The following is a 7,815-nucleotide window of genomic DNA, read 5'->3' on the forward strand; positions in this document are numbered from 1 at the left end:
ATCTGGTATTGTGCTGTTTTCATGTACCTTGTTTCCAACTTACTATTTAGGAACCCACCTGTCTAATACAAAGTTAAATTATTTATATTAAAACAGGCATTGATGTTGAACAGTATGTCTAAAACCAAACGAAAATAAATATCTAGTATATAATATGCTTTTGTTGATAAAGTGAAATGTTATCAAACTAATAATAATAAAAAAGTATCATATTAGAATAAAGTATATTTATTAATGATGAAACTAATTACAACATTAAGAGCCATTGTCTGTAAGAATCAAAGAAATATCAAAAAGAGTGGCAGACTCAAAAAAATGGATTTCTTTCAAATTTTGCACATGGCTATATATGTGTTGAGAGAAATCAAATATGAAGTATTTTTTATTTCACACGTATATTTCCATGGCAACGGCCAAATTTATGTTTTTGACAAATTTTGTCCTTTTTTAAGGTTTTTTAAAACGGATATTGGCACTACTTTGATGAACGATATTTTTGTGTTGTTCATTTAATTATAAAAAATAATTAGTGTATGCATAATAACAATGCATTGTGTACCTGTTTCAAAATTTTTTATTTTTTTTTTATTTTATACTTTGGGAGATACCATTTATTTAAAAAGGGGTGTTTTTCACTTTTTTTAAATTGTTCAATGCAACTAAACTTTACTTCACCATAACGCCCAAAGTGGTGTATTTTTTTAGCTGATTTATTACAAATAGGTAGTTCTAATGTTTAATAATTGATTTCTAAAATAAAATACTGGGGTAAATTTAAAATCTACAAGCAGTGTTGCGAGAAACATAGGCATTTTTATATAAAAAAAAAACATGGTATATTAGTAAAAACATTTTATTTTCTTTGATTATTTGATTTGAAACTCATTGGTCAGAAAAATTCTTAATGTTTTATATAGTTCTAGTTGTGTTGTGAGAAAAAAAATTAATTTTTAATTATAGATTCTGTAATTCCCAGTTTTAATGTCATTTTATAGGTTATATCCTCTGGAAATTTGAATAAATTATCAGATCGTTGTGAATTTTAATCTTTGCAACAGATTACTCCTCTCTTATTTTGAAGCTCCTCTTTCATTTGTTTACTTCTTTTATTTGCTAACCTAAGCAGATCCCACATGCCCATCCACCACCACTTTCGACTACCACCCCTCCCCACCCCCACCCCGACTATAACCACAAAAAGATAAACTGCAACACTTTGGTCGATCATCCACTATAGAGTGTCAAATGCATGCATTCAAGCACCACCCACACTGCCGCTACTATCGCCCCAATGAATAGACAGATTCAAACTCCTCCATCCCACCACCTCCCCCTTTTCTCCAAGCCCCCACCCACCCCAAGTTAAAAATTGCAATGCAAAAGATAGGACATAAAGTTAAGTTTTTAGACCCTCGCCTTCAACCACCTAACTATTTAAAAGTCCTGGATCCACCACTTTCCCCTCCCCAAAATAGAACCAATCAAAAGTCAATGATATACTCAGGTATTTTAATGCTACATAACAAATATTGAAGCCCTGATTTGAAATTTCATTTCATTTAAGGTCAGCATGTAAAATATCACACTTTATTATTAAATATTGGTTTTAAATTCTATATTTTTTTTACTGTGATGGTTGGATTCAGAAATAATTATTAATTAATAATTATCTGATAATTGTTTAATTTCCCTTAGTTATGCATAGCAACAGTTACTATGGTAACTAAAAATGAGATATTCTTTAGATTTTGCATATTTATCTCATACAAATTTAAATTTGTAGATTATTAGCAGGCATGCCTTATTTGCATTTTCAAATTACCGTTTCACAAGGTCATATTCGTAAGCACTTTCTTCTGTGATTATTTTTATTCATGAAAACCCCATATTTTATTTACAGCGGCCACCTCCCTTAACGGACGCACTTTGAAAAGCCTGTTTGTTCTTCCTATCTAATTAGTGCATTTGGTGCTTACCGTAAGCAGCTGCGAGCACCTTTTTATACTAAAAATGAGATTTTTTGTAAGCGGCCAATCGAAAAATGTGATACTTATTGCATGGACCTATGAATTAGAGGTGCATGTTTATTGTATTTCTTTATTGATTAGCTTTATTTTGAAGAGGTTTTAAAAACATTACTGTGAAGAGATGAGAAAACTAGACAGATTTTGACCGACCATTTTTCATATGATAAAAGTTTTTAAAATTTGTCTGAAAATGCTAAAAAATACTAAACCACCTGATTATAAATAATAATATGCCTACAATTAGCTGGAAAATTGAGAGGCTCGTTTCGTTAAGAATATCGTATATAGCCATAATAAGTGATTTTGGCCCTTTATCGGCAGAACCTCCCGTAAGGGGTCACCGCCCGTAAGCGGCCACTTTTCCAGGTCCCGAGGGTGGCCACTTACGGGAGGTTCAACTGTATTTAACAAAACAATTATCCTTAGTTACGCATAGAAACAGGTTCTAAGATAACATAAATAATACATTTTGACATAACTTGACCCAAAAAATGACCCTTTCACAAGGTCAGACATTTTCTGGGATTCAGTAGATAAGTAAATTTGGGAAAAGGTAGTAAAGCTATGTAATCAATTGTTTGTAGTCATGAAACCCCATATTAAAAATATTGCACTTAGTTCCGTATAGAAACAGTTGCTACAATACACTATAGGTAAAATGTTGATGTCATTTGACCTCAATATGTAAATTTTTTTTTTTTCATGAAACTCCATATTTAATTTTTTTTTTAATATCATTTGTTACGTAAACAGGTTTAAGATAACACTAAAGGTCATTTTTTTTTACCTTTATTCAGATTCGTCAAGACTTTCTTTCTGAGATTATTAGGATTCAGTATTTAAAGTAAATTTGGCAAAAGGTAGAAATGTAAAACTATGTTTATGAAAAACCCCTTATTTTTTTTAAATTTTCGCATAGAAACAGTTACTATGGTAAAATGTTGACCTCAAAATGAATGAATTTACAAGGTCAAGTTTGTCATTAATGGAATGCAGTAGAAGTAAAATTGAGAAACATGTACAAATGCAATCAATTCTTTGTATTTATAAAAACGCAATTTTTTACGTTTTTTTTTTAAATTACTTTCCTTAGTTACACATAGAAATGGTTGCTAAGGTAACACTATAGGTAAAATATGAAAATTGTTGAGAATTGTTATGAACTATCTTGTAAATTTTGATCAAACATTAATAGTTGTAGTAAAGTGGGGACCTGTCCTGTTTTGCATTCTGACCCCTTTTGACCTCAAATGACCTATTTACAAGGTCAGATTTTTTGGGAGGTCTTTCTGTATCGCTTTACACAAAATAGATTTAAAAATTTATAAAAACCATTGACTCAATTATTTCCAAGTTTAACATTATTTTCCATCAACTAAATATTTCAATGCAAAATACTGTTTTTCTGGCAATTAATTGAAATAAACCTGGCAACACATTCTCCTATTTTATCTAAACTATTCGTATGACTCTAGTAGCATTATGACAAGCCATATATACATTTTATTATTGGATTAGCCATATTTAAATTGTGTTTCATGTGTTTTGTTTGTTGATATTTTGTTATATTTTTTGCATTTTTCGTATTTTCCTGGCAACACAAAACCTATGTACGAAATTTACCCCAGTGTTTTTTCGTGATTATTGTTGACAAACCTATTGACTATCAAATTAAAAAACCTCATTGATTTAAAAACACCACTTTGGAAGTTATAGGTACGTTTATGAGGTATACTTTTATAAAAAAAATATTTTTTAAAAACACCCCTTTTTAAAATAATGGTATCAACCAAACTCCATTTTGTAATTTTTTTTTTTCTATATTAAATGGAACTCAATACATGTTGTTTACACTGCTATAAACAAAAACTGTATACTGTAAGTATTTTTGGTTAAAATAAGTATACAAGTTTGTACTTTTTCACTATAGAAAATCTGTGAAAAATGGCAAAAACATCAAAATTTGGATAATTGACCGTTGTCATGGCAACGAAGGCTAAAAATTAAAATGAATGTTGTAGATATGCTTTTTATTGAAATGTCTATTCATGGTAAAAATTTGAGAGAAATCCATTTTTTACATCTGCCACCAAATCTTTGATTTTTACAGACAATGGCTCTTAAATACGTAGTGTACTGTAGATGAATTATTTTGTCGATTACGTCGGTTTTTGTTGTTGAAATGGTTTCAGTTTAATAAATATTGGGAAACGATGATGATTAAAAAACAAGGTGGACTTTCTCCACAAAAGACTAAAATAAAAATTAAAGTAAAATAAAACAAAGCACTTAATGTATACTAATGAGTCCACACAATTAAAGCAAATAAAAAACCGTTATGCAAGCCTGTGTTAGCATACCTGATAACCCGGATTGAAACATCAAAGAAGAAAACGCTAGGCCTATGACCAGGCGAATGCAGTTTTGAAAACGTTTAGCAAACATCTTTCACTAAATTCCACGTGCTAAATTTTGCCTCCAGAAACACTAGTAAACATGTATGCTCGTGTAATACTGCGATCGTTGTTAATTTGTGACAGGCTTTATGTAATAATAGTCCTTTTATTTCCCCATCGCTAATCCGGTACGAAAACTTGAATACAATTCAAACAATTCCGCCATGATTACTACTAACAACTGTTTATTGCAGTATAACGAACTAGAAGAAAGATAGATAAAAAAAGGAGGAAAGAAGAGGCATGAATATTACATCTTTGCATAGTAAATATTGTTTCTTTGTTAGGCCTATATTAAATATTTGCAAAAATAGTACCAATAGAATGCTTAAAATTGTCTTTTTTGTTTGCATGGCAAAATCAAATGTTGATATAAAGTTTGCGGTACACCACGTATATTAGTTCTGAAAAGAAATGTTGAGTTTCTCGGCGTTTCGATCAATGCTTTGATCGTCCTCAGGAGTGAGAATGCAGACATTTTGATGGCAAACAAATACCATATTCCATTCTCACTACCGTCATGCACACGTTGCAATAAAACAAAATGTTTGCAACATTGTACTAAAAATGGGACAAATAATTAATTTCTATACACACTTAGCGTCTTTCAAATTGTAAATATAATACACAAAAGCATACAATTTAAGAAATTAAAAACAAACGTGACTCGAACTAAATTTTCATATTCTTTTTGATTATTATTTTGCATTACACCTACTTTGTTTTATATCTTCTTTTTTGTGCCTTAAAAATTGTCCAATGTGGTTTGTGCGATATTTTTTTTTTATGTAAATTTTTAAATAATTTCATTTGGATCCTAATATTATAGGAGATAATGTTTCTCTATGTTAATCCTAGAGATTGAAAGTACTAATAATGGTACTTACAAAAACGTTTCGCAAACAGTAGACTGTTGATCTTACAGTCTGATCAATACGTCACCTCGGTGTTTTTTTAGGCCACTGTGTTTTCCTGGGTCTGAATGATGTCATGGTATGTAAGAGGTTGTGTTCACCTCTCAGTAGTTTTTTTCTTATCCAAAATAGATTCACTTACTTTTCTTTCAAACCAAGATCAACAGTCTTCTTGAAAGCAAACTGAATGTTTGCGAAACGTGTTGGAAGTACCATTTTTAGTAGGCCTACCTTTCGATCGATTGGGTCAACAAAAAAGAAGCATTCTCTCCATTTATATTGTTTGTTTTTAAATAATAATAAGTGTTTTCTTTAATTCACTGTACTGTATTATGTATTTTTCATCACGTCTTCTATTGTTGACAGCTACTTTGAAATACTTCAATATAGTCTCCATTCAATTGCATCTGGTCGAAAAAATGCAACTACAGGTGGCTCACTGGAGATTGAGAGGGCGCAGGATAGAGCGGATGTTCGAGTTGTGGTATCTTTTGCAACTTTAAATCAGCATATTTATATCTCTTCAAAATTCTCATTAATACTTACAGTGTTCAATAGCTGGGTCATAGAATAATTGTGACGTCGAGTTTTTTTTACTTAGTAAATAGAAAACTATTAAAGGATATGAAAAATCGTTATTAAAAATGATAAGTTTAAGAAGCTGTTTCCACAGGATTGTTATCAGAGTGACGACAAGATAGTTATTTTAAGATTCTTTAAATCAAATTATATATTTAAGATAATAAACTTGTAACCTACGTAGAAAAATACATATCCATTTTATATAATATGGTTTTAAACAATTGATTATTAAGTGATATTTAACTTTGGCATATAGTATCAGTACAATGTAAAGATGGGTTGTGTTTTTTAGTGGAAAATGGCCTCATTTTCCATGTAAGTTCGATACTAATGTGAATAGGACTCTAGTAGTATAATAGCTATCGTCTTTTTTCTTCAGTAAAAGTACAGGTTGTATTCTTAATTAATCAATAAACATGTTCCGGTAGAGGCGGCTCGGAGTTTTCGTAATCGTATCCAGTAGAAGAAGTAGTAGCTTAATTCCTTAATATTCACTTTCTTCACATTTTTCGACAATGTTTGGTAATCAGTATCTGTTGTGCATAAATTGGGTTGAGCAGTAGAGGATTTACAAACGTCCTTTTCTTAATGTTTACAACGAAATCTAAAATTGGTAGTTTCATCGGTCAGCGAAGGATCAAGTATGTAAGCGGAATTTGTCAGAAATTTCTGTATAAAATTTATGGTCTATTAATGGAAAAAAAACAATAGAATTCGGTGTCGGTAAGGTAAAAACATTAAACTACTACTAAACTACTTAAACACATTTTGTTTACATTTTCAAATTTCACTTGAAAATGTCATTGACTTATTGTGCCATTATTTAATAAATTCATTTTAACCATAGAAACATCGAGTATACATTGTACATTACACTTGATATCGAATAATAGAGTTACTGTTGGATTCGATCATACTCACTAGAGACGGGCTGAATATAATTTGATAGAAGTAATATATGTCATGGTACTAAAATAATGCTTGCAAATGTTTTTGTATTTCCATCAATACTACAGAGATCACTACTTAGTAATAATACCATTCTTTAAAACAATATTATCTACCGCTTATTTTGACAAAATTATTTTTCCACACAATTTGTGAATTCACGTCTATCTTTTCTGGTTTTGTCAAAGTATTAATTTTATCTTTGTAACATTTTAGAACATTTGTCCATCAACTAACAAATGCTACATTAAATATAACGTCACTACCTCCATTTGGTTGTAAATGTTATTTGTAATTATACTTGCTTCAGCTTATAGATATTTAATATGGCCATTAAAGGAGTCATAGTAAAAAATGCACTGCAATGAAATACATTCTTTTGTAATTAGTGGAGGGTCACAGCCCCAACCCTCCCTGATTGATTGGACTAGATTGGCTGGACTAAACTACAAGTTGTTGTTGTAATTAGCGGAGGGTCACAGCCCCAACTCTCCCTGATTGATTGGACTAGATTGGCTGGACTAAACTACAAGTTGTTGTTACTAATAAGTAAATAGAAATTGACTTTTACAAATTGCCATTGATACCACAAAAATACGCAAAGTTGTGTGCAAAAGTTTGTTTCAGTGAAATAGTGAATCTGCTAAAAATTCTAATATCTGGCACACAGTGGGTATAAACTCTTTAATCCTATTTTCAGTTGTTTTCTCCTCTCAATAACATAATCTGCCATAAAAATTTAATTTTCTAAATATTTTACAAACCTATTAAACATTAACTTCTGTTTGAAATTATAAATACACCAAAATATTATAATAACTTAGCATCGTAAACTCTGAAGAATAAAAATTAGTGCCCCAAGCTGCTTGTTATACAGAATTAATTGGA

The sequence above is a fragment of the Antedon mediterranea genome, chromosome 7, assembly GCF_964355755.1.
Source record: "Antedon mediterranea chromosome 7, ecAntMedi1.1, whole genome shotgun sequence".
In the NCBI taxonomy this organism is placed as follows: Eukaryota; Metazoa; Echinodermata; class Crinoidea; order Comatulida; family Antedonidae; genus Antedon; species Antedon mediterranea.